The 27,422-nt window shown below is 39.0% G+C and overlaps 1 protein-coding gene across 1 annotated transcript in view; it reads right to left on the bottom strand.

The window, feature by feature from the left end:
• LOC117426943 (zinc finger protein GLI2) overlaps positions 1-16,575 on the bottom strand; it is a 101,304-nt gene extending 84,729 nt beyond the window's left edge. Inside the window, exon 1 of the mRNA XM_034045200.3 lies at positions 16,068-16,575. The gene's annotated coding sequence lies outside the window, so the exon portion shown is untranslated. The remainder of the gene's footprint in view (positions 1-16,067) is intronic.
• Between the last annotated feature and the right edge of the window lie 10,847 nt (positions 16,576-27,422).

The following is a 27,422-nucleotide window of genomic DNA, read 5'->3' as shown; positions in this document are numbered from 1 at the left end:
GACACAAAAGTGGGGATGAAGCCAGCCAGGTCTCATTGTGATGATAAGAATCAGCTCTGTGCACGGACATGCACATGGGCACATAAATCAAGGCTTTCTCTCCCAGCAATCATCTTACACTTGTGTTTCTCAAACTGAGATACCGAACCGTTGATGAAATCAGAGTCAAGTGTTTTCACGCTAGCCACACATTAGGGCCATGCATTTCATAAATACTTTCAAAAATCTCTCTTTACAACTTTTACAATCGTTTTCTTTGGCATTTCTGGTTGACTAAATATGATTACGTTTTAGAGCATTAAGTCATAAAGACGGTGTGAAATCACCAAGGATATGAGTTTATGAAGTATTAGCTTCGGTTCTTTTTAGTTATCCCACTGCTGTATGAGCAGAGTTAATCGCACCAGACGGAACAGGTGTGAAAGGAATTATCTGTACTACTGCTAAACAAGTGGGAAACTCAACACATACAGGACTCTACTCACACAACACATACAGGGCTCTACTCACAACACATACAGGGCTCTACTTACAACACATACAGGACTGTACTCACAACACATACAGGACTGTACTCACACAACACATACAGGGCTCTACTTACAACACATACAGGGCTCTACTTACAACACATACAGGACTGTACTCACAACACATACAGGACTGTACTCACAACACATACAGGGCTCTACTTACAACACATACAGGACTGTACTCACAACACATACAGGACTGTACTCACAACACATACAGGGCTCTACTCACAACACATACAGGGCTCTACTTACAACACATACAGGGCTGTACTCACAACACATACAGGGCTCTACTCACAACACATACAGGACTGTACTCACAACACATACAGGGCTCTACTCACAACACATACAGGACTGTACTCACAACACATACAGGGCTCTACTCACAACACATACAGGGCTCTACTCACAACACATACAGGACTCTACTCACAACACATACAGGGCTCTACTCACAACACATACAGGACTCTACTCACAACACATACAGGGCTGTACTCACAACACATACAGGGCTCTACTCACAACACATACAGGACTGTACTCACAACACATACAGGACTGTACTCACACAACACATACAGGGCTCTACTTACAACACATACAGGGTTCTACTCACAACACATACAGGGCTCTACTCACAACACATACAGGGCTCTACTCACAACACATACAGGACTCTACTCACAACACATACAGGGCTCTACTCACAACACATACAGGGCTCTACTCACAACACATACAGGGTTCTACTCACAACACATACAGGGCTCTACTCACAACACATACAGGGCTCTACTCACAACACATACAGGGCTGTATTCACAACACATACAGGGCTGTATTCACAACACATACAGGGCTCTACTTACAACACATACAGGACTCTACTCACAACACATACAGGACTGTATTCACAACACATACAGGACTGTATTCACAACACATACAGGACTGTATTCACAACACATACAGGACTGTATTCACAACACATACAGGGCTGTATTCACAACACATACTGTACAGGGCTGTCCTCTGAGCTGTGTTACCAGACTGCTTCCTCCACTGCTGTTCCATAGCTGACCTTGCAGTGGCACTGAACAATGCAAACAGAGATATCAAAGGAGCTTTGAAGATCTTTGTGATCCGGGGGTATTTTCTTTAGTCAGTGTAGCTCCACGCACAGGTGAAGTTTCACCCTCGCCTACTAGCCACCAATCAGGATCGTCTAACCACCACCACACCCCCCAAACACACACACGTCACAATCGCTGTACCATCATCAGACATTCTTCCTCTTTATTATTAAACCAGCTCGCATTTCAAAGATTTGGATGGTGCGGGGATGAGCTCATTCTCTCACGCAGCGGCCAAAATGTTAACACAGAAAGAAATAGGCAGCTGATTGCAGTAAATCACTTTAAAATACAACGAAAGGCCAAGAAACCCAGTGTTTTGGATCATTGACTGTTGAGGATAACAAGCAAAATCTTGCCTTTCGAGTCTGCCTTGTTGGCTCCCAGGCCCAAGTCTAAAAACCAACGTGTAATAGTTATACAAGATCTTTGCAAAGACAATGAGGTCTGTTCAACCCATGTGAATGGTGGTGGATGTAAATTGAAGAAACCTCACATATCACCATGCCCTATCATTATTACTTCCACTGGAATTCTGCTCTGTGTTTTATGTTCTTTTATTAGCATTCCAAAAAACAAAAAAGACACAAAGTTCATTTAAAGTTCAGATTGAGTCTCCAGGGATTAAGCATTATAAAACAATGACGGCAGTTTATGAAAATCCCAAAATTCAATGGACCCGAAATCTTCATGTCCTTTTTACCTAATTTCTGGAGCATCAAAAAAAAAAAAAAAAAACTATTCACACCGCATGAATAATGTGCGTTTGCACCACGTGATCACCATTCACTCTATTCACAATCGTGAGTTTCACACGTGACGGTCGCGCATTAGTACACCACGTGATCACCATTCACTCTATTCACAATCGTGAGTTTCACACGTGACGGTCGCGCATTAGTAAGGTAGTGTGAACAGGCTGGAACAGTTATCAGATTCTCTGTTGTCCAGACAAGTCTAATTAGCCATACACAAGACAAACGTTTTGTTAGGGGGGTGTCTTAGTGGTGGTAAACAACAGTGACAGAGTGAACACCATCCAAAATGTGGCTGCGTTATATAAATCCTGCATGCCCACTGTTTGTAGCGAACTGTGCCTAAAAGGTATCAACTGGACCTGTTGTTAAAATCCATTATATATCAGACACCCAAAGCATTGCGTGTGTTTCAGCCAATAATCTGACCCTTTATTAGGTACTAAGTGGAATAACTTGGAGGGGGTTCTAGTTAATAAGCATTACTCACTCCACACAAAGGAAATGGATGGGGTCATTGCTGTTTTATTTGCAGGTGGACAGCTGTCTGTGTATGATATTCCCCATCACTGTCCCCTCAGGATGCTATGACTGTGGGAGAGCAGAGTTCTTCAGCAAGCCCACAGGCCAACCCATTTCCTGTGTTAAAGCAACCCATTAATACAGGCAAAATGCAGCTGCTCTGAAATAACTGGGGCCTCCACTGCGGCTTGACCAATGCAGACTTCCTCTCTTCTTGAAGGTTTATGAAAACCTTTCATTTTGCAGAATATATTTATTTTATTTTTATTTTTTGTTTGTTTATTTTTTAGTTTCTGCAGCATTGGTTTCCAAATAGTTCTGACCTGGCTATACCATATGCACACTACAGTGTATATCGAGCGGTTATTACTGCTGTGCATTTAGGAGTACTGTTTGTTACCTGACTGCTGTTAGAAAATGACTTGACAGAATTGAATGCTGCACTTCCACTCCTGCAGTGCACTGAATCCTTCTCACAGCCGAGACAGTTTTAAAAAAGGTCCAGGAGGGACAGAGTAAACTGAGGGCATTACAATGAGCAGTTTCTGGATCACTTCTCTTCTCTTCTCGTCAGCAAGAGTAAAGTTCCAGGAAGGGGGGAGGGGGTCAGAGGTGAGGACTGACTCATGCTGAGTCATTACACCAGTCACTGCTACTCATCACACTCATTGATAGCAGAGTTACCTGTCAACTAAACTCAAGATGTTTTTGATGGGTTTTTTTGAGAAGCCGTCATGAGTTTACAGAAACGTCGTCATTCTAGGGAATGACAACGTTTCTATAAACAAAAACTATAGCATAATTAGTGTGTTGTTTGGCATTAGTAATAAACTTATAAACTTGGCAATGCACAATACAGTTCTGGTTTTTGTTTGATTGTTTAACAAAGATTGATACTTTCTGTTTGTTTTGTTTGTTTGTTTGGTTGTTGCTGGTTGTTGTTATAAAAAGAAAACTTGATACAAAAAATAAACGCAGAGCGGTACAGGATATCCAGACTTTAAGAAAGTGTGCAGCTTAGACACCACCCTCCCCCCAAATGAGAGAGTAAGAGAGAACACGGGACAAGAGACTTTCCAGATGAGCAGGCAGGCAGGAGAAGCTTGCAGGCTGTGTCTGGTTGGCTTCCACGAGGCAGGAGGCAGTCCTTTGGTTCTGAGCACACCCCCTGTAAGTAACTGCAATACCCTGTGGGTGATCTCCTTGGGCTGCACTGTGAATGTCAAACAGATGTTAAGTTCACAGTCTCCCCCAAAGGGGTGGAAAGAAATCTCGCAGTTGGATTTAGCCTGTCTCTGAATAAACCTGTGCAATAATTGCCTTCATAGCTTGCCGAATAACTTGTTGGAAAGGAGTCAGCTAAATATATATATATAGTGTGTACTTACACACAGTCCATACTGTTATTAAACAGTGGACATACCCTAAATTGGTGGCCAAAAATAATTGTACAACTTATAATATACATTTATTTATAGGTTATTGAACCAATGTCTGACTTAATAAGACACTGGTCTAAAATGGGACAGACTGGTTTATTTATTGTCAGATTTGAAACCAATGGATGACTGGCATACTGGAATTATAGTATTGAAGCTACTGGAGGTGAAGTATGGGCAGCCCTGTGGAGTAGTGGTTAGGGCTCTGAACTCTTGACCGGAGGGTCGTGGGTTCAATCCCCGGTGGAGGACACTGCTGCTGTACCCTTGAGCAAGGTACTTTGCCTAGATTGCTCCAGTAAAAACCCAACTGTATAAATGGGTAATTGTATGTAAAAAATAATGTGATATCTTGTAACAATTGTAAGTCGCCCTGGATAAGGGCGTCGGCTAAGAAATAAATAATAATAATAATAATAAGTAATCTGTGTTACTGTCTCACACATCCCAGTGCGTATAGCCAAGTTAAGGTCTGGGCTATATAACTGATTTATATGTAGGAAGAACCAAGACTCAAACCTATAAATATGGTCTTAGTACTTTCTTGGCAACTAGCAACAGCGGTATGTTCCACCCAAATGGAAAGAGCTGTCTGTCTGTTAAATGAAAAGGTTTTTATTTAACGAGAGCCCTTGACACTGTCTGGCTAGTGTAAGGCTGATTCGTAGCATCTGTATACCTGTAATGAAGTGTACCAGTGAGTCACGGTGAGTCAACTCCTTCTCCATTGTTTCCTGTGAAATCAGATCAGCATGCAAGGTCGCGTTAAGGAAGGTCTAGTGATCTGGACAGAGAGTGCGAAGCTTGGTATCGATGAGTGGGGGAGAGGGGTTGGTCTGCCTAAACACAACCGTTTTGGGTCTTAAGTAATTGATTGCCCCCGGGGGATACAACACACATGGGTGTTTAGCAATTCATCAACACATTGTAATTAGACTCACAGCTTCATGACAAAAGGGTGCTGATCTTTTATTTATTTATTTATTTATTTATTTATTTATTTATTTTAACGCTAAACCCCTCCTTTTAATTAAGCACTTTTTTTCCAGTACTTTGTACTTGCATCTAAACGTGTGTGGCAAAATGTTGCTTTAAAAGATTTCATTTCCAGTGAAGGATGCACCCTATAGCCTGGAGATCGCTCGATCAAATCCAAGCCGACCGTGGTCGGGAGTTCCCAGGGGGCGGCTCACAATTGGCCAAGCGATGACCGGGTGGGGAGGGCTTAGGTTGGCTGGGGAGTCCTCGGCTCACCGCGCACCAGTGGCCCCTGTGGCTGGCCGGGCGCCTGCTGGTCTGCCTGTAAGCGATCCAGAGCTGTATGGTCCTCCGACGCTGTAGCTCTGAGGTGGCTGCATGGCGGGCCTGCAGAGTGAAAAGAAGCGGACGGCTGATGGCACTCATTTCAGAAGACGCGAGTGCTCGTCTTCGTCTCTCTTGAGTCAGTACGGGTTTGCAGTGGTGAGCCGAGCTGAATAATAATAACTGGGCATTCCAAATTGGGAGAAAATCTGGGGTAAAATAATTGCCGATTCCAAATTTATTAAAAAAAAAAAAAAAAAAAAAAAAAGATTTAATTTCCTTTTCCTTAATGTTTTTCACTCTAAACTGTCAACTAGCAGCTGACTTTCATTTACTTTAAAAGAAGACTAATAGAAGCGGACGTTTTCGGATTGAGTGTTCTAAGCAGGAGAAACTGATCGATTGAAGAATGAAGACTGCAGTCCCAGCTTATATGATCAGCTTCATTGCAAGGAGGTGTGGAAGAACTAGAAGGGGTTTTGTCTGAGAGCTGACCCATAGCATTGTCTACGTAGGCAGCCCTTCGGCTGGATTGAGGGGCTGCGTGCCAAACACTAACACATGGGGCTTGAGTACCACATGTTAGGCTCGTCTTCAAGTCTGTCAGTAAGGAGTCTGTGGTCTGGCTACAGCTCCCTGCTTTTCAATTTCATCATAATGTATGGACATAATGAGTAACATACCCCCATCCAAAAAGTACAATTCAATACAGTCAAAACAGACTTTTGTAGAAACATGAAAAGGCAGCTTAAAATAGGTCATACGATACAAGGTTTATGTTACTGTGGCTTGCCCCACCGATAATTAACTTTCACAAAGGCGAACATATTTAGTTTTTCTGATTTCAATGTCATTTTGAGTAAAGCTGTTATGGTTTGAATTAACCATTTTTTCCCCCCAGAAGTTACAAAAGTAAAATTGATTTATGTTGCAGTACTTCCTCGATACATGATTTAAAAAGGTTGCCATGGTTACACTAGCCTGTCAGACAATCAGAATTTCCCATTTAAAAAGTAGCCCCTTCGGAAGAATAACACATGTCACTTACGATCAAACTAAAATGCAAACGTACGCACCTGTGGCACCAACGTCGTTCTGTAAAAGAAATAAGAAGCCAGCTAAACGTGACTGTGCGAATGGGCACTGCTGTGTAATTCAACTAAACACAAACAGAAAAAAAAACACCCACCTACTCTACAAAAGTTCACTGCTAGGAGAAATGAAAACAGGAGATTAAAAAATGGAACAATTGTCTTGAGCTTGCCACCCACATCTGAAATCTTCCAGAGGTTTTCCAAATGTGGTTGAAAAGAAGATGGCCTGATGGTTAACAGTCATCACTAAGACATTTCAGATTTCTGACTTCTCTTTGACTCCGTTTATGCAATGGTTATGAGAATAAAATGTGTGTGTGTGTGTGTATTATTATTTGTTTATTTAGCATTTGTTTATTTGTTTATAATTTAGCAGACGCCTTTATCCAAGGCAACTTATAGAGACTGGGTATGTAAACTGCATCAGCTGCAGAGTCACTTACAATTACATCTCACCCGAAAGACAGAGCACAAGGAGGTTAAGTGACTTGCTCAGGGTCACACAATGAGTCAGTGGCTGAGGTGGGATTTGAACTGGGGACCTCCTGGTTACAAGCCCCTTTCTTTAACCACTGGACCACACAGCCTATCTATCTAGCTATCTATCTATCTATCTATATCTATCTCTATCTATCTATATCTCTCTATCTATCTATCCATCTACCTACCTACCTATCTATCTATCTATCCATCTACCTACCTACCTATCTATCTATCTATCTCTGTCTATCTACCTCTATATCTATCTATATCTATCTGTCTGTCTGTCTGTCTATCTCTATCTATCTATCTCTATCTCTATCTGTCTGTCTGTCTGTCTATCTCTCTATCTATGAACATTATTAGTCATATACTTGAGTGGCCGCTAAGCCATTTTGAAGTGACACTGACAGAACGCTAGCACTTTATTAAATAAACAGAAAAGTGGGATTATAGCAATTGTTGATCAAACTGCCTTTGACAAGATTATACTGTACAATTGTAATGTTGCCATGACTATTTTTTTTGTTTAGATAACTGTTTCCACTGCCACCCATATTCTCTATTTAAACACTAATTGATACACACATACCAGTCATACTGCAGTCTGGACTGATTGCCATGTCGGCACAGTTATATATCAATGCACAGCAACTATGTGTCTCTGATATTATCTTCACAGCCAACCTGAACCAGAGCATTTCAGATTCAGCTAGCAGTGTGAACAGTTTATTTAAGTGTTAAAAGCTGATGAGCGATTAATGCTCTGGATCCTCAGCGTTTGCCAAAATGTTTGGACCCACTGCGCACCAGGAATGTGCAGCGCGAACGTCCAATTAACCTGGTCCCCTGCACAGTCTGCTGTACGAACACTGCAAAGCAGGGCTCTCCAACCCTGGTCCTGGAGAGATACAGGGTCTGCTGGTTTTCATTTCAACTGAGCTCACAGTTACTTAATTGAACCAATTATTGGCTTAATTAGTCAAGATTAACATGTTCCATTGATGACACCTAGAAAACCTGCAGGTTTGGGGCTCTCCAGATCTGGGGTTGGAGAGCCCTGTGTAAAGGCACAGTGCCCCAGTGTAACTGGGGCTCTTCATTTTAGTTTTTTTAGTTTTTGATCACTTGATGTCCCTTAAAAGTTAATTAAGTTTAAATAGATTTTCCCCGATTTTAAAATCTTAATGACTCGTTGCAAAAATGTGATTACCTGTTTTGCAAATAATAGTTTTCTCTTAAGTACGATTTAATTAAATACATTTAACTTCACTCACTTTTTGTGTTCGGTGTGAATGAAAAACAAAGAGCTGCTTCTTTTTGGACATTGTTATCAGTGAAACAAAATCACAGTCACATTCAAGTTACAGAGAAATAATAAAAGAGATTGTGTGTTATAATCAACATTAATCCTAGAGTGCTATTAAGAAACAGAGTCGGCACAAAATAACTCTAAAGTGACATCATGCGATCAAAAGTAAAAACTTGAATCGGCACAAAGGTGACTTGCAGTACTTGAGAGTCCAGCAGTGCTATCTACAACTCATTTGAAAGTGGAAACAAAAAAAGGGAATCTTCGCAGTACGAGCCCCTGCACGACAAACACGACCTGACTGCCCCGCGCATCTCTCGTTGGGGCAGAAATCACAAGCAGGAAAGCTCAGTGTCTGAGGCCTGCCTTCCATCTACCTGCAGCCGTCTCTTGTTCCAGCAGTGCTTGCCTTTCCCAGCAGGAAAGTTCAGGGACTCCGGCCTGCACTCCATTCATTTATGGTAGTGTGCTCCAGTTCCAGTAAAGTAAAACAAATATCGTGATTACCATTAACTAACTTTATTTTTTATTTTATTTATTTATTCATTTATTTTTGTATTTTTTACTTCTAGATTGTTTTGCTTATTTTGACTTATTTATTAATGTCTACAATGTCTTGTGATATGGATGATAAAGACTTTATAATCAGAGTAATATGTTCACCGTGGTAAGCTGCTTAGAATATGTTAGTGATTTTACATGTGAAAAATGTAATATTAATCAGGAACGCGTAGTTGAAATAACTACTGTTGAAAAACATATAGCCACTCAACTCTGAACAGTTTATCGAGGAGACTTTCAATAATTCTAGACCAGTAGAGCTTGCTTGTCTAAGCCATATCGAAGTCGATAGTGCTTCTGGCCCCACAGAATCTTATATCCGAGGGTATACAGCCCCCCCCCAAGGGAGGGGTTGGATCATGAAGCATCTCCATCCCACCTATCTAACAGAAATGACTGGATAACTGTTAGACAAGGTTCTATCGCTAGGGCTGCTCCATCTGTGCCTAAACCAAACACCAGAAATACATTTGAGGCTCTTGTGGAACATGAGGAACCTGAACTAGAGAACCATTCTGAGGAAGTTCTGTTAGTGGGGGACTCCATCGTTAAATATGCTGATAGAGCTTTCAGGAAGAATCAGAATATAACTGTTTCCCAGGTGCTAGGGTGTGTGATACAGCAGTTTAATTAATCAACATAAAGAGTCCTCTACTGTAATTGTGCGTGCGGCACAAATGATATCCGACTTCGAGAATCTAAGATCCTCAAGAAGGACTTCAAGTCTCTTATTAATAAATTAAAACTCTTAGGCAAAAAGATAATTGTATCAGGACCTCTTCCTGTTATTGGCAGGGGTTGTGAAGCTTTTAGCAGGCTGTTCTCTCTAAATAGCCGGTTATTAAGCTGGCGTTTGTCTGAGAACTGGAGTTTTAAAGTGATTCTACGACTGGGACTACTTAATACTAGATCTTTAGCAAATAAATCTGTCTTAATTAACAATTTTTTTTGGAATGTAATATAGATAGTTTAGCATTAGTAGAGACTTGGCTGAAACACAACAAGAATGCTCCCCTGGTACAGGCTTGCCTATCAGGCTTCTCCTTCTGTCAAAAGGCACAACCCACAGGGCGAGGAGGAGATATTGCCACCATCTTCGGCATTGAATTTGTACTAAATAATTGCAGATTGAAGGCTATTCCTCATTTGAAATGTTATCACTTGTTGTTTCTAGTCCACTGTCTAGCTATACTGTAGTTATCTATCAGCCACCAAGACCTAATTCCCTTTTCATTTCTGAATTCGGAGATGTGTTATCATCATTGATTGTTAAGCATGATAGGATTTTGGTGGTAGGGGATTTTAACATACATGTTGATGTGGGTCAGGATCCTCTTGCAAGAACTTTGATATTACTGTTGGAGTCACTAGGATTTACACAGCATGTTACCGGCTCTACCCATGAGCACAGACATACACTGGATTTAGTCATTTCTCATGGCTTAGATGTACAGAATATTTTAATTACTGATCTCACTTTCTCTGACCGCTGTGCTGTACTTTTTGAGTTATCATTACCTGGTCCTGTCAAGCAAACACGCTATATTAAAACTCGCTCTTATAATTCATGAACCACTGAGTTGTTCTCAGAAGCTTTGTCTGCTTCAGGTCTCCCACAAGCAGGATCAGCTGAAGAACTGGTAGATAGTTTCACTGCCACTCTTTGTAGCGCATTAGACTCGGCAGCTCCATTTAAAAAACGGAAAATGGCTCTTAAAAGATTCTCCCCCTGGTTTAATGAGAGACAACTCGTGCACTTAAATGTGTGTGTCGTGCATCAGAACGTAGATGGAGAGACACCCAATTACAATCCACTTCCATGCCTGGAAGGATAATGTTTTGAAATAGAGGGCCACTCTATCTTCTGCCCGATCAGCCTACTACTCAGATCTTATAGATAACAATTTGAATAATCCCAGAGTTTTATTTGATTCTCTAGCTAAATTAACTAATCCACAGTCTGAGTCCCCTCTGTTGACTACTTTTGACTGTGACGATTTCATGAATCACTTTAATAAAAAAAACTGCTGACATTCGCAATCAGGTACTCAATACCACTATTAAACAGGGTGTGTCATGTTGCCCTTGGGGGATATTGCTCGAAGTTATGAGGTAAACTTCCATTGCTATGCCGATGACAATCAGCTGTATTTATCATTTAAACCAGGGGACAACTCAGCTGTAGGTGCATTGACTAGTTGTCTGGCCGACATCAAAAAATGGTTGTCAAAACGTATATAATCAGGCTCATGCCAGGTTTGAGGTATGCACTACTGCGAGGGTAATGTTTACTGCGAGGGTAATGTTTGTGAGTGCTGTTTAATTATAAAATCCAAATGATTCCAATGTTGTTTTAAAATGTAAACTATAAGCAGTGCAGTGAATGTAGCGACTGTAAAATAAGTTCATTGTTTATTTAAACAAGGGGATTCTACATATTTTTTAATGAGTTGTTCAGAATTCGTAAGGTTCCCACCCTCTGAATTGTGCAATCAATGCAGTATGTTGAGTGCTGGCGTACTGACACTGAAAAGTGCATCTTGTTTATTGCAGTGCAGTTACAGACAGTGCTTTAGGAAAATATGATCAGGGTGGTAGCTGGAAGGGGTGAAAAAGCATAAACACTAGAGCTCTGTGAGGCACTCATGTAATTAGAACTCTTATTACTTTGTGGGCAGGCAGCAATGCACAGGCTTGATGGGACTGGAATGTACTTCATTTCAATAAATATCTGCCAGCCCCTACTCCTATAATGTTACAACTAGAATGCAATCTGAGTACCAGTGGCATTTTTAATTAGTTACAGTTCAAATTGGTGGTGACTGATCAGCGGCTTTTGACCATTTCACTGCATTTGTGCCATTTCTATACTGTGATTCACAAAGTTTAGGGGAGAAACCATTTCTCTTCCTTCCCATTTGCACTGAGCCTGTGCATTGCACACTGGATTTTATTTTCACTTTATCGTTTTGTTCACAGTAAAGAAATGTAAATTGTTATTATCCAGAAAGAAGCTGCAAAGCGGATGCGAAGCACTTCTACTTCACCTCAGACACTTCAGACAGAACGGACAGGATGCAGAGTGGAAATGAGGAGATTGTTTCTGACTAGCAAGGCAAACAACAGGAGGCCAGTTTTAAAGAGCACCCCTTGAAATGAATGCGGACCCCGCTTCTCATCTCCCTGAGCATGTTTCTAGTGCGCTCAAGACAAGCTCGGACAGCGCTGCCTTTTTAAATCCCCCTAATAGCCATTCAGTCCCAATCAATTCAACCCAACCCAAGTGTACTTCAGCTGCCATTACAGTTCTTCATCTACAGGGGATATTGTATTGTCAGTGGCGCAGAGAGACGTTATCGCACACTTGAAGAATGATGCTCTTTTTACACTACAGTAGTTAACTGCACACAGGCTCTCATAAAATGTGCTCACAGAACAGATTTATTTAAAAAGAAAAAGAAGCTGCTAAACAGGGACCCTATCTAGACCAGTATTTCCTTTTCTTTCTGGGAAGTGCTGCCCCTTCAACATGTTCCAATACTATGATTTGTGTACCTGTGTTATTTAGGTTAACAATATAGTAACTGTTACCTCTGTGTCTTTCCAGAATGCCTGTCTTTTGACTTCAAAGACACGTTCCCATTTAGAACACGATACAAAGAATGACGGGGTGGGGGGTGTTAGGATTAGGACAGCAGACAGCAGTCTTGTATTCCTCTCCAAAGGGGGTACAATATTTAAGAAACTGCTTTTGCGGTTTCTCAACAATCTCTGTGTCACCACAATATGGAGAAAGTGGTCTATTCAGATTCTAAATAAAATCCCATAATGCAGTGAATTAGGGCGAGGGGGTGGGGGTGTTTGCTGTACTTGAGTAGCCCTTATTACAACCTAACATGTTGTTTTTAGTTGGTTAAACTGACTGTCACTCTGCGTTTAGTTGATGGTTGTTTAAGGCAGGACTGGCACAGGCTGTCAGTGATGGAGGCCAGAAGAGGCTAAACAAATAGTTGACAAGAGCAAGCTATCAGGTGCAAAGAGTCCCAACGCTGTTCTAGTTTGTTGTTCAATTACAGAGGAAGGATTAACACAAATGTAAATGTCAGCAGAAATGACAATAAAAAAATAAAAAATAATTAAGTGATTTAATTACAGGGTTTCATGTGACCTGGAGAATATCAAATGCGTACCCTGAAGATGTAAGTGTACATATTTCAAACATGTGTGATTAACATTAAAAACAGCCGAACCGTGTGGTGAAATGAGTGTAAGAGAATGAGAATGAATGAAATGCATTTAAATACTGCGGCTGTGAATCACAGCACAGCACTTTGATACCAGAGTCAGTCCTTGTTAAACTGCTTGGCTTGCAATTGCTGTATCTTTCCCAGAAGTTGTGCTGGAAAATAACTAACCTATATAGGCAAACTGCTAATCGCCTATAAACATATTACAACAACAAGTGACTAGTTCAGTATTTAATTTGACAGCCTTGCCAAATTTGGGTTTGGCAAAGGGGGGACATGTTTGGGAGGAGTCCATCACTTGCAGTTTATGAGACAAAGCTTAATTGGTACTGAACTCAGTCTGGTATGGTAAAGCAGTTCAGTTCTTCCTCTAAGTTTTTGAATTGACCCAGTGGGGAGTTTGTACTCTGCCTCTGTTCATAGTTTCCTAAAGAATCCCGCTGCGCGACTCATTTCTTTGGCGTGTCAGAGTTTTTCTGACACCTTTTTTTTTTTTTTTTTTTTACTGAGTGTGGGTCATTACATTTTCTACAGATATCCAGAGAAGAAAACCCAATCAATAAAACCTGACAAAAAAAGTGGAATGTATGAAAAGCGCAGCAGAATGGTGGGTAGGCAGATGAAAGTGGCATCCCGATCACACAGCCCAGAGTCTCAGGACCAGAGCTTTGGGCTGCTGAATAATCTGAATAGCCCATCATTTCTTAACATCTTTTCAGTCTCTTCTGCCTGACTGCTGGAACTCTTCATTCAGCACAATAGGAAATGCACTAAACTTTTTTCTTATGCTAATGATTCCGATCAGACACACACATTTTAAAAAAGAAAACTTCCCACCAACTTTCTTTAGCACATTTTTTTGTGAAAAGAATTTTGCTGCAGTTTCATGTTTTTAAAATGTATTTTTACATACCCTCAGATAATAGTGAATGCTTTAGGTTTGTGATGATTGGTGCTAAGAAAATGTAACTCCCTCAGCACCCACTGAAAAAACAATATCACTGAGCTGAGATAAAAACTGACAGCAGCATTCTAAATGGAACATTCATAAGAACATAAGAAAGTTTACAAACGAGAGGAGGCCATTCAGCCCATCTTGCTCGTTTGGTTGTTAGTAGCGAATTAGTAGCATATTAAAATAAACACGCTAAGCGCTTTGAGTCTAATTTACAGTGATCACTATAGTTCATTAAACTGTTTTGAGAACAAAAATATTCAGTAAGCATGGCAGGGCTTGAGCAGCACAGAAAGCATAAATAATTTGAGTAATTGTGAGAGTGAATAAAGAGCTAACTAACCACTGGCCCTGGCATTCCCGCACACTTCCAACAATTAGAGAACTAGCTTCTGACCTTAAAAGATTTAGTAGGCGGTTTTTATTCGACATACTTGAGACAAAATTATTCTGTTTATCTTCTGTAGTATTTTGTTTTCAGCAAATGTAAAGTTCTTTAAACTGCACCAGCACCACAATGTTGAGAAATAAAACCAAACGTCTTAAAAGCACACACACACACACTGACACACACAACCACACACGCTACGTAACAAATTACACAGCAACACTTCAAATCAACTCAGACTGGATGAAATGTAGTTGTTGTTGCTGCTGCTTTTTTTGTTGTTGATGAAAACCAGAAATAAAAGTTGCTTTTCAATTATATAAACTATATTTAAGACAAACAAAGTTGACGAACTAAAATGATTCTCATCACATCCACTCAACTACTGGAGAGCGCATTTGCACAAGGCATGCCGAGACGTAAGCAGCGAGATGAGTGTTTTTTTGTTTAAGAACTCATCATTTCGCTAAGTCTACAGTCTCGTGTTATTTCACTGCAGTTTTGCCACAAACACTCCCTCGACCTGAAAATGTTTATAAATAATCAGTACATTTATTTTAAAATTGTAAACTTCAGAAAACAGAAATGTAGCTCACGGGATGTCCTCTCAAACAGATGAGGCTGGGTGAAGATGCATATGCACCCAAAAAATCTTTCAGGTCCCGATGAAACGAGAAATAAAATAAATTAAATTTGGAGAAATGCAGCATTTAGAAGATAATTGCAGCAATTGCTGTCTGTAGTGTTTGTTTTTTTTCTGTTTCCTGATCCAGACGATCACTTTGGAAACTTTCGTGGCTTCCAAGTAGCTAATGAGATTGGCGCGCTGGACTTTATTGATCACAATCTCTTCACATATGGATCCAATTGCAAAAGCAGCATTTTTGGGATTCCAGTGCCAAGGAAGTTGTAAGGTCAAATGTAAACTTGCGAAAGTAATATTATATTACTACGTCCCTTTTGTACACAAACAAAACAAAACGAAAATGGCAGTTGACAAGTTCCAAAAGCATGTGTTTAAATTATTCATTTAAAACAACCAATAAACCAACTATATAGCTGTTACTGCAATTGTGTTTCAAACAATCGCGGCTGTACATTTGAGCTACCCAAGCCTGCTACCTGTGTTAATATGAAAGCGGGCTGGACTGCACGTTTCAAAACAGATCCAATAGCTTTGACAGCGCAACCATCTTCCAAAACTTTTAAGAGGCAGCCTAATAATTCAGTTTAACTTCACAAAGCACGGCGGCCAACTCACACAGTAATGAGGTAACAGTGCATATCACAAAAGAACAGACACATGATGAAATCAAATCGAAACTCTGTAACTGTACCTGGTGATGTTAGAGATTCTGCACAGCGTCTCTGCAATCGGATCCCAGTGCGTCACTATATTCACTTTGTCCGATCCACGAGTGATCTTTACAATGTGACACCGAATAATGCGATCGAATTCACAGAATACTCTGTCAATCAGAAATCAGCAAAATGCATGTCCATCTTAATATGCGAAGAAAATCCATCTAAAATGATAACGTCACTGTTTAAAAAACAAAGAGGAGAGATGGGGGGGTTAGCAAAGCTCGATGTAAGTTTGCTTCCTCAGAAGGAGGCTCATTCATAAAGTTCAGAGCGGAGCGGCAGCGCTATAGCGTGTCCCGGGGTGCTTCTGCGGTGCATCGCTGCGATTAGGCAAACTTCTCGAGCCCTTTAAAACGATGCCTGCTGCTTCGTGTTTTGTCAGCGAACACGCTCTTTTTTCCTGTGTTTTTTTAATGGAGGTGGAGAGGGTGTGAGAAAGAAATGTGCAGCCCGATCTGTTTTCAATCTACCCCCTAACCCCCCCGTCTCCAGAGTTCATTTGCTATAGCAGATGGGATGGGCTTGCTGGAATCCAGCAGTGAAGACGCAGCTTGGGAGGGAAGTTAGCTGTAGCTTGTATTCATGTATTGTTCTTTTCCAGCAGCTAAGGAACATATAGTCAGCTTTAAGATACAGTAAAGCACAAACACACACTTGTTTAACTGCAATTTACTGAATAATTTGCACTACTGGCGTGAACAGAAAACAAACATGAAAATGTTCCCAAACTAATAAGAAACTGCTGCGGTGGATTCACTAAACGCGTTCATCACACAGCGGTGTTAAAAGTTACAATGCTGTTTACACTAATGTGCAATTTGCACACTTTTTTAAAAACTGTAATTTTTTTTATAAGCCCCATAAATGGACACACTTTTAGAAAAGTTTTTTTCTGCCGACTTAACCATAATTTGGAGTTTCAAATGCTTCACATTTGGAGCCCAATTAGTGGCTTGAGATGTGAAACATGTCTGTTAAACACGAATGGTGCTATATGAACTCAGTGCACGGATTGTGCAGCAGAGCGGCGCTGAAAGAGCCCACGCAGAGAAAGTCTCAAGGCTCTGTACAGAGCGCACATGAAACTCGCATGTCTTCCTTTCATTTCACTTTAATAACAACATAATGGTAAGACGAGAAATGTGTGATACACACCATAGTAATAATAATAATAATAATAATAATAATAATAATAATAATAATAATAATAATAATACAATAGGCTTATTATCACGTTACTTTAAATATGCTTCGCAATTATTGCTGTGTGTGACTCGGCTACTAATTATTTAGTCCGCTTCCATTCACATTTTTGGGAAGCAGTTTTCTTATTTGGAAATTAATCGAAATTAGTCGATTTCAAGCACTTAAACAGTAAATGTCAATATTTTCCCTGCATGTTATTCTGTTGCGTGTTTGGGGAGTCTGTCTGTAGTCCATGTTGGCTTTTTTATTTTATATTGTTTTAGTGAAAAGGTCGGATACCGGTACATAACATTGACAATTAAATTACATATATTGATAAATAAAACGCATGTTTTTTTTTTTTTTTTTTTTTTTTTTTTAAGAGATGTATATGTACTCGCTATTTATCACGAACAGTACTGACACGATTTTACTAAGCGGGTGAGAGTGTGTATAAAATAACGCCTTTCAAGCGCAATAATATTTATTATTATTATTATTATTATTATTATTATTATTATTATTATTATTATTATTATTATTAATTAATTAATTAATGCATATTTTGTATTTATTTTCTGTTTTCACTGCCGGTATTGAAATAAAACAATCAATGTAACACTAATGAATAATCGTATACAATCGGTGCTGCTAGATTAAAGATTCAATTACAATTTGTAAATATATAATTATGTGTGTTTTTGCAGAATCTGTTGTACACAGAACTATACAATTCCTCTGTCCTGGATTGTGTCAGTATTCTGTCAGTAAAGCACTTTTTTAAAAGTATTGCAGATGTTATTAAAATATGACACTTTTACAATTGTCATATTTTACTAAAAAATAGTTTTACCCCCTTTTCATGATGGACATGACTAAGGCACATGGTTAGTATAGCAATCCATTGTATTAAAGGAAATGTACAGTCATTCGCTGTATGGTATACTTTTGCTTCCCGTGTACTGTACAAAGAGTTATCTCTATCGGAGGTGTAGTAGAAATTCTTTAGTATTACAGTAGCTTAGAGCAGTGGGCAACACTGCCATCTGCTGGAACATTAATTAAGAACATGACGTAAAATTTCAGCGGGTTTGCTCTATGCTATATCAGGGGGGGTCCAATCAGGGTCGCGGAGGGCTATTCACAGGTCTAACAGATACAATTATATAATGAACTACTTCAGATCTGTTATAATTTATAACAGGGTGGGAACAAAGACGAGGAGTGGAAGGGCCCCCACTGGTCTATATGCATTGGAGTCGTTTGAAATCATTATTTTCCTAATGCAATTTTTTTTCTTCTTCGGATCTTTGGGAAAAGATTGTCTGAATGTGTTCAATTCATTCATTCTTTCAGCAGTGATCCTAGGAATCCATTTTAATTATGGCGCTGCTGTCATTTAAGCAGAAGTTTTAGTCTCCAATCCTGTTCCTGGAGGACCGGTGTCCCTCCAGTGTTTTGTTCCAACTCTACTCTAAATTAATTAATTGGTCAAATTAAGCTTCTAATGAGCACTTAATTGGTTCAATTAAGTAATTTAGGGTAGAGTTGGAACCAGGACCAGGATTGGAGACCTCGGCATTAAATAATTGCACACAGTAATTACGTTATTATTATTATTATTATTATTATTATTATTATTATTATTATTATTATTATTATTATTTGGTACTTCTCAAAGCCACTTTAAGAATAGTGGCTCCATCATTAAAATATATAATCCAATGCTAGTTAACGTTCCATATCTTCCCTACAGTACATGAGCAGTCTGTGGATCTTTACAAGACCTGTATGCAGATCTGCAGGCTTGTTAACAATTTGCAGTTATCTTGCAGAAAAAAAAATCTATCAAACACCACTATGACATTTTTCAGATTTCTAGATAAATAAAATGCAAAGAAAGTATTTTAAAACTTCAGTTTTGCAAACCTGTGCTGTATTTTTTAGTACATAAAGCTAACTTTCCTTGGTCCTATGCTGCAAAACCAAATGTTTTAAGAATTACGTGCATATGCAACAGATTATAAACACATTTGTTTATTGTTAGAAAATATTCTTAAGCACAAAAAAAAAAACACAAGGGTTACCAAAACAAACATCAAGGTGTAAATTACATAAATGCTAAAAGGTGTTCGTAATCGGTTGCATATGATTTATATTTAATTCTTTAACACGTCATTTACAGCATGTAATCAATTATTTAAGATGCTGCCCAAGCACACAACATGCCTAAAACGGCTTTGTATAACATGCATGAGATAAGCAGTAAAAAGGTGCATGCTATATACACTAAATGAAATGATCCCACCCTTTTGGCATGGCTTGGAATTGACCTGCAGTCTTCACTGTGTTCTATGAAGCATCCTGCACACAAGGCTTCAGACAGATCCAAAGTGTCCATTGCTTTTGTGTAGCCAAATGCTTTGAAGGATGAGAGGTTTACAGGCACAGTGTGTGTCGTACACACTTACCTGGGAGGGTTTAATAAGCTTTGTAAAGGGGTGTTCACCTTTTTGTTCCAGTAGGTCCTAAAATAGCCATTTTAATACTAAGGAGGTTCCTCTGAGGGGGCAAACTTGGAAGGAAGCTAATGATAACATCAGGAATTTATGACGACTTGTATTGTGGATTCATGTTTTTTTTATTTTTATTATTTGTTTTATAGTTTTGGGAATTATATGGGAATATTAGGAATTTTCTGAAATATTCGGGAACTTTGGGAATTTTCGTTTTGTAATATTGAACAGATAAGTGATCTTGGATCAAGGTGCTCAGGGTAACTCAATTGTTTCAGAAGTAAAAACATAGTCTAAACACTTTTAAACATTGGTTACAAATGATTATCCTAATTTTAGAACAGTCAACTCAACTTTGCATCTTCATCTTAACAATATATCAATGATTTGGAAACAAAACCCTACTTGATGTCTGTCATAAACAGACAAAGTACTCGTGTACTGCAAGTACTTGTCAGTAAAATGTGAGGTGTTGGTAACAATAAAAAATAAAACGAAACAAACACAAAGTGACCATTACTTACAACAGATCAGTCGTCTAGGGCCCTACCAAATTCTATTTGTCTATAATATAAACGTGTGTACATTTCACGGGCATAGTAATTTAGAAGTCTCACATTTCTGGCATCCGCTATTTAAATGTTAGATTTCACTGTGGTGTAACACAGGATGAACGCGTATCTTTTAAAAATGAAAAAATATAAACACTTAAAGCCTAGACGTTTTCCATATCAATTAACAAAACATGCGACTATAGAATAATTTAATAAATACAGCTAAAGAGACACTAGAAGTAAACCGTTTGAAATCTAAAACAAATTATTGCTTGATTGTTGCGTTCATGATTTTAAAACAGAATTAACGACACACATTCATAGGTTTAAATAAACTTTCACACGCAAATCAAATCTAGAAAAATACATTTATTTTGTTATTACTATATGTCATTCTTTAAAATAACTGTTCAAATAATGCATTAACAGCTCACAGTCTTCACTTAAAGTGAGGGCAGGTAAATAAAGCAACAGAAAGGGTGACGTTTCCGTTTCTCCACGGCAGTGTAAAGATCATCCAGCTGTATGTACAGTAGCTTCCTGACAGGCAGAGTTTGTGATCCACTTGACAAGCGCACTTATCTTCAAAACTGTAGCACAGGTACCGTGCGGTCAGATTCTGATGCAATGTTTTTATGATTGTACTATACCACATGTATTTTGATTGTACACATCATGGTATTCTACTTGATTATTTTTATTTACCAATCAGCAGTATGTGTTTAGCTGTGATTACACCTGTCTATCGTCATTCAATCAGCCTTTTGAAATGTTGGCATCTGCTGCCTGGCAGGTGTGCTGTTCTCTGTGACCTTAAATTGGTAAACTTTTGTTGTTAACTGATGAAAATATATTTTAAAAATGTATAATAAGGAATCAGTTCTTTATATGCACATCCATGAATCGAAAAAGGTGCAGGGTGCGAAGTAGTCCAAACAAAAATAAAGATATAGACTATCCGCACACTAAATAGGTTCTAAAATAAATCGTTTTATTTTTCAAAACACCATGCCAACAGGTCAGATCAGTGTTTCTGACCTGTTGGCATGACCTGTTTTGAAAAATAAAACAATTTATTTTGGAGCTTGTTCAGTGTGTGGATATTCTGTAACCTAAAATTGAAAATTTCCAAAATTCCCCAAATTTCCAAAATTCCCCAAATTCCCAAAATTTCTGACCCATTCAAAATTCCTGAAAGTTTCCAAAATTCCGGGGAAAGTTTCCACCCCTTTGCAACCCTACTACAAACGCATTCATATACCATCTGTTGTATTTAACCAGACATGCCAACACGCTTTATCATTCTCAATCAATTAGTACTGCAGCGGTTAAGAATCTATTACATCTTTCCAAATACAATACATTTATAGTCACTAAACAAAAAAATTAAAATACGGAGCAACTCAGATATGCAGCCTCACCTGAAAATAGCAAGCCCGGAATAACTTGCCACACAGCTGACTTTCACCTTTACCTCATTAAATGTTTTTATAAATTTAACAAAATAATTATTCATTTTAGAATTCACCATGACATACAGTATTAGCAATTTAACAACAACAATACAATAGAACTAAAAATGAGAAATTATTATTAATTTAAAGAAACAGTGCATAATCATTTTGCACCTGTTACACAGGGTGTTATTTTTTTAAGCTTTCCCTGAAGAATCAGTTGTATTCAGAAAAATACGATCTGAGTTTCACTATAGCCTCCCAGTTAACTTGCACGCACAGCATCTGCCCCAGGTGTATACAGCATCCGCAAATGTGTCTGGCTGCATCGGGGACCGGTTGTTTTATTTATTGTAATTATTTGTATGTATTGCAGACTCCATGCCAGTGATTTCAAAACAGATGTACTGCAGATTCACTGAGGTCAGTGTAATGTACAGCAGCACAGTGTGGGAAAAGAATTGTAAAGCAAGGTAAATGACAGATTATACTGCAGGAAACTTCCATAAGCTTTAACATTGCATGGGGGTTTATTGGAAACCGTGGCAGTGGAGACATGCCATATAATAGTAACATTAGCAAGCAAAGCTTTTCTTGGCAGGTTATCGTTCTAGGTTATTGGGCTTCTGGTTTTAGTATGCAAATCTAGTCTCAAACAATGCCATGTCTGTCTCTTTGTGCTCCATGTCTCATCAAATGAAGTAATTCACACACAAAGCAAAACTACTAAGACCAATAGGAATGTGACTCTGATAAAGGCACTTGCGAAACAAGTTTGCACTGGTGCTGTGAAAGTGGGCGTCAAATGCAATGTTTTAATTATGAATCCAGCAGTAAGACTGGATGAAACTTGATCTTTTTACCTTGTTGCTCGGTTAAATTACTATTCAAGCAATCTGTAATTGAGCTGGATTTCCATGGTATGCTGGTGCAGGGACTGACATATGGAAATGCAGGTGAGCACAGGTGCATTAGGAATGGAATTAAATAAACCAGGAAGCTGAGAAGGATCTGTAAAAGCACACAGCAGTAATTGTTTCCGGAGAGTTTATGTAATACAACATCACACTTTCTTATGTGGATTGCTGGATACTGAATTCATGTATTTATATCAGTGTCAAAAAAGACATTGAGCTTCCTGAAGAAACAGCTCATTCGCCTTTGAGTAAAGTCTGGAAATCTTTGTGTTTATTATTTTTCACATGCGGTATATAAATAAAAAAAGACTGCATGTTCTGAACTTGTACCATCCGGTGAAAGCTGGTCTGACATTACAAACTTGTTTTGGATCTAATTGGCACACTCCAGATCAGTTTATATCAGTTCAATTCTACCACCTAGTGGTGAAAACCAGAATTATCCTGGGATTTTTGGTTCGATACACAGCAAAACTACTCTAATGTGGTACATGGGCTCTATAGCTTTAAAGGTAAGCACAACATCAGGGGTCCTGTACACAAACTGCCCACTTTAACTCATCACTTAACTCCATGACCGTTGATAAATAAAGCAGCTATAGTCCAGAACAGTTATCAATCAAATGAATATCAAACTTCAGAACAATTAAAAAGGTCTAATTAAGCAAATTGTTAGTTCAATGAAGGGTCTAGTTAAGTAATTGAGAGCTCAGTTGGAATGAAAACCAGCCGACACCGTGGTTGAGAACCACTGCCTTACAGTCACTGATCAGACACTTGCTCTGTTAAATAGAGCAGTTCCATACTGATCAGACACACGCTCTGTTAAATATAATAGAGCAGTTCCATACTGATCAGACACACGCTCTGTTAAATATAATAGAGCAGTGCCATACTGATCAGACACATGCTCTATTAAATATAATAATATAATATAATGGCCACAACAAACTGCTTTAATCACTGTGTATCAATGATCCATACCTACTGACACATTCAAACCAATCAACAATCCATACCTACTGACACATTCAAACCAATCAACAATCCATACCTACTGATCCATACCTACTGACACATTCAAACTAATCAACAATCCATACCTACTGACACATTCAAACCAATCAGCAATCCATACCTACTGACACATTCAAACCAATCAGCAATCCATACCTACTGACACATTCAAACCAATCAGCAATCCATACCTACTGATCCATACCTACTGACACATTCAAACCAATCAGCAATCCATACATACTGACACATTCAAACCAATCAGCAATCCATACCTACTGACACATTCAAACCAATCAGCAATCCATACCGACTGATCCATACCTACTGACACATTCAAACCAATCAACAATCCATACCTACTGACACATTCAAACCAATCAGCAATCCATACCTACTGACACATTCAAACCAATCAGCAATCCATACCGACTGATCCATACCTACTGACACATTCAAACCAATCAGAAATCCATACCTACTGACACATTCAAACCAATCAGCAATCCATACCTACTGACACATTCAAACCAATCAGCAATCCATACCTACTGATACATTCAAACCAATCAGCAATCCATACCGACTGATCCATACCTACTGACACATTCAAACCAATCAGCAATCCATACCTACTGACACATTCAAACCAATCAGCAATCCATACCTACTGACACATTCAAACCAATCAGCAATCCATACCGACTGATCCATACCAACTGACACATTCAAACAAATCAGCAATCCATACCTACTGACACATTCAAACCAATCAACAATCCATACCTACTGACACATTCAAACCAATCAGCAATCCATACCTACTGACACATTCAAACCAATCAGCAATCCATACCGACTGATCCATACCTACTGACACATTCAAACCAATCAGCAATCCATACCTACTGATCCATACCAACTGACACATTCAAACCAATCAGCAATCCATACCTACTGACACATTCAAACCAATCAGCAATCCATACCGACTGATCCATACCTACTGACACATTCAAACCAATCAGCAATCCATACCTACTGACACATTCAAACCAATCAGCAATCCATACCTACTGACAAATTCAAACCAATCAGCAATCCATACCGACTGATCCATACCTACTGACACATTCAAACCAATCAGCAATCCATACCTACTGATCCATACCAACTGACACATTCAAACCAATCAGCAATCCATACCGACTGACACATTCAAACCAATCAGCAATCCATACCTACTGACACATTCAAACCAATCAGCAATCCATACCTACTGACACATTCAAACCAATCAGCAATCCATACCGACTGATCCATACTTACTGACACATTCAAACCAATCAGCAATCCATACCTACTGACACATTCAAACCAATCAGCAATCCATACCGACTGATCCATACTTACTGACACATTCAAACCAATCAGCAATCCATACCGACTGATCCATACCTACTGACACATTCAAACCAATCAGCAATCCATACCTACTGACACATTCAAACCAATCAGCAATCCATACCGACTGATCCATACCAACTGACACATTCAAACAAATCAGCAATCCATACCTACTGACACCTTCAAACCAATCAGCAATCCATACCTACTGACACATTCAAACCAATCAGCAATCCATACCTACTGACACATTCAAACCAATCAGCAATCCATACCGACTGATCCATACCTACTGACACATTCAAACCAATCAGCAATCCATACCTACTGACACATTCAAACCAATCAGCAATCCATACCGACTGATCCATACCTACTGACACATTCAAACCAATCAGCAATCCATACCTACTGACACATTCAAACCAATCAGCAATCCATACCTACTGACACATTCAAACCAATCAACAATCCATACCTACTGATCCATACCTACTGACACATTCAAACTAATCAACAATCCATACCTACTGACACATTCAAACCAATCAACAATCCATACCTACTGATCCATACCTACTGGCACATTCAAATCAATCAGCAATCCATCACAGTCTTCACTTACATAAAGTGAGGGCAGGTAAATAAAGCAACAAAAAAGTGTGACGTTTCCGTTTCAAAGGCAGATGTTTCAAGTGGTGTTTTTCAAAATGAAATGTTTGTCAATGTTTTACAGCACCTATTTTCTCTTATGTCTTCTGCTCTCCAGCAGGGGGCACCGTAAGTTAAGTTCTCTCTGTTTTGTAGACATTAGAACATTTTGGAGCATGTGTAATTGTTAACGTGATTGAGGAAATGTTACATTAATAATGAATAGATAGCATTGGGGAACGTCCTTGTTTGCAGTTGGGTTTCTGGTAAGAACTGCTCCGATATGTTATTATTATTATTATTATTATTATTATTATTATTATTATTATTATTTCAAATGGGATTTCTAACTTTTTTGTTTTACATTCATATAGTTATTCTCCAAATAATAATAATAATAATAATAATAATAATAATAATAATAATAATAATAATAATAACAATAATTCTAAATTGCACCAGTTTTACATTCTACCTTCATATATGTTTCTTGTTAATTTCCGTATTGTTTTTATGAAGTGTCTAGTGCAGATCAGTAGTTTCAGATATAATTTATAACCCAAGTGGAGACTGGGATCATTTCATTTTTTTTTTTTGGTTCTGTTTTAAGTGTTCAGTAATGGGATTATGGATCGTCACAAAATAAAAATAAGCCTTAACGATCTGTGACGATTACCGGCTGCTCAGTGTCTCGAGTCTCAAACCCTTACTTTGAGGCACTGCAGACTCCTGTGGGACATGGGGCTTGTTTCAGTGACCCCTCAGATACACTGCAGCAATGTAACCATGTGTTAAACCCAATGGACTAACCCACTGACACTTAAACCAGACACTCCTTCATTAACCCAGTGAACGCCAGACAGGCGCCCCGAGTGTTTCTGCTTCTGCATCTTAACAGTGCTTGGACTATGTCTGCTTGTTGAAACAGCCCAGACGCAGTTGAGGGTGAAAATACCTGAGTCCACAACTTCAGCTTGCATCCGAAAAGCCTGGCCAAACCCAGAACATTCAATTACAGGAATGGGATTTTGTGAACAGCATCGCCCTGTCCACATGGTTAGTGCACAATGCAGACAGTGTTAACAACAGCCACGTTTCAGCTCGATTCTCTCGGCTCTGTTGAACTGATGTGGACAGGGCTGAGTTTATCTCTTTAAGGGTTAAACCTCCCACCTGAAGCGGACCTATGTGTCCCACAAAAACAAAAACAAATAATTGAAAGTTTCTTATTTTTGCAATGGGCACAAAACAGGGTTTAAAATGTACTGACAGGTTGGATCTGGTCATCCAAATAGTCAGTTTCCTCCTTATGTTACTTGAGTCATTCTCAAATGTATTTTCAGAAGAAACCGTTTGAACATCCGCTCAATTCCTTGTGTACCTGAAGGGGTTAAAAAGACACCAGGGGCTGTTCCTGCACCATTTCCAAAGTCCAGCGCCATGTTCTACAACACAATGTGATTTCCGATGTTCTTTGCTCATGACGGAGGATTAAACAAACATATTCCTGAAGCTGGCTTCATTGTTGTGCTCTGCTTTGGGTATTACTTAAAACAGTGGGGGAGAATTGTAAGACTCCAGTTGTATGTTTATGAATCTTATTAGTGAGAAGTGCCCAGCTTTAAC

Source organism: Acipenser ruthenus, chromosome 11 (assembly GCF_902713425.1).
Source record: "Acipenser ruthenus chromosome 11, fAciRut3.2 maternal haplotype, whole genome shotgun sequence".
NCBI lineage: Eukaryota > Metazoa > Chordata > Actinopteri > Acipenseriformes > Acipenseridae > Acipenser > Acipenser ruthenus.
The sequence above is the reverse complement of the archived record's forward strand: the minus strand, read 5'-3'. Positions and strand labels throughout refer to the sequence as shown.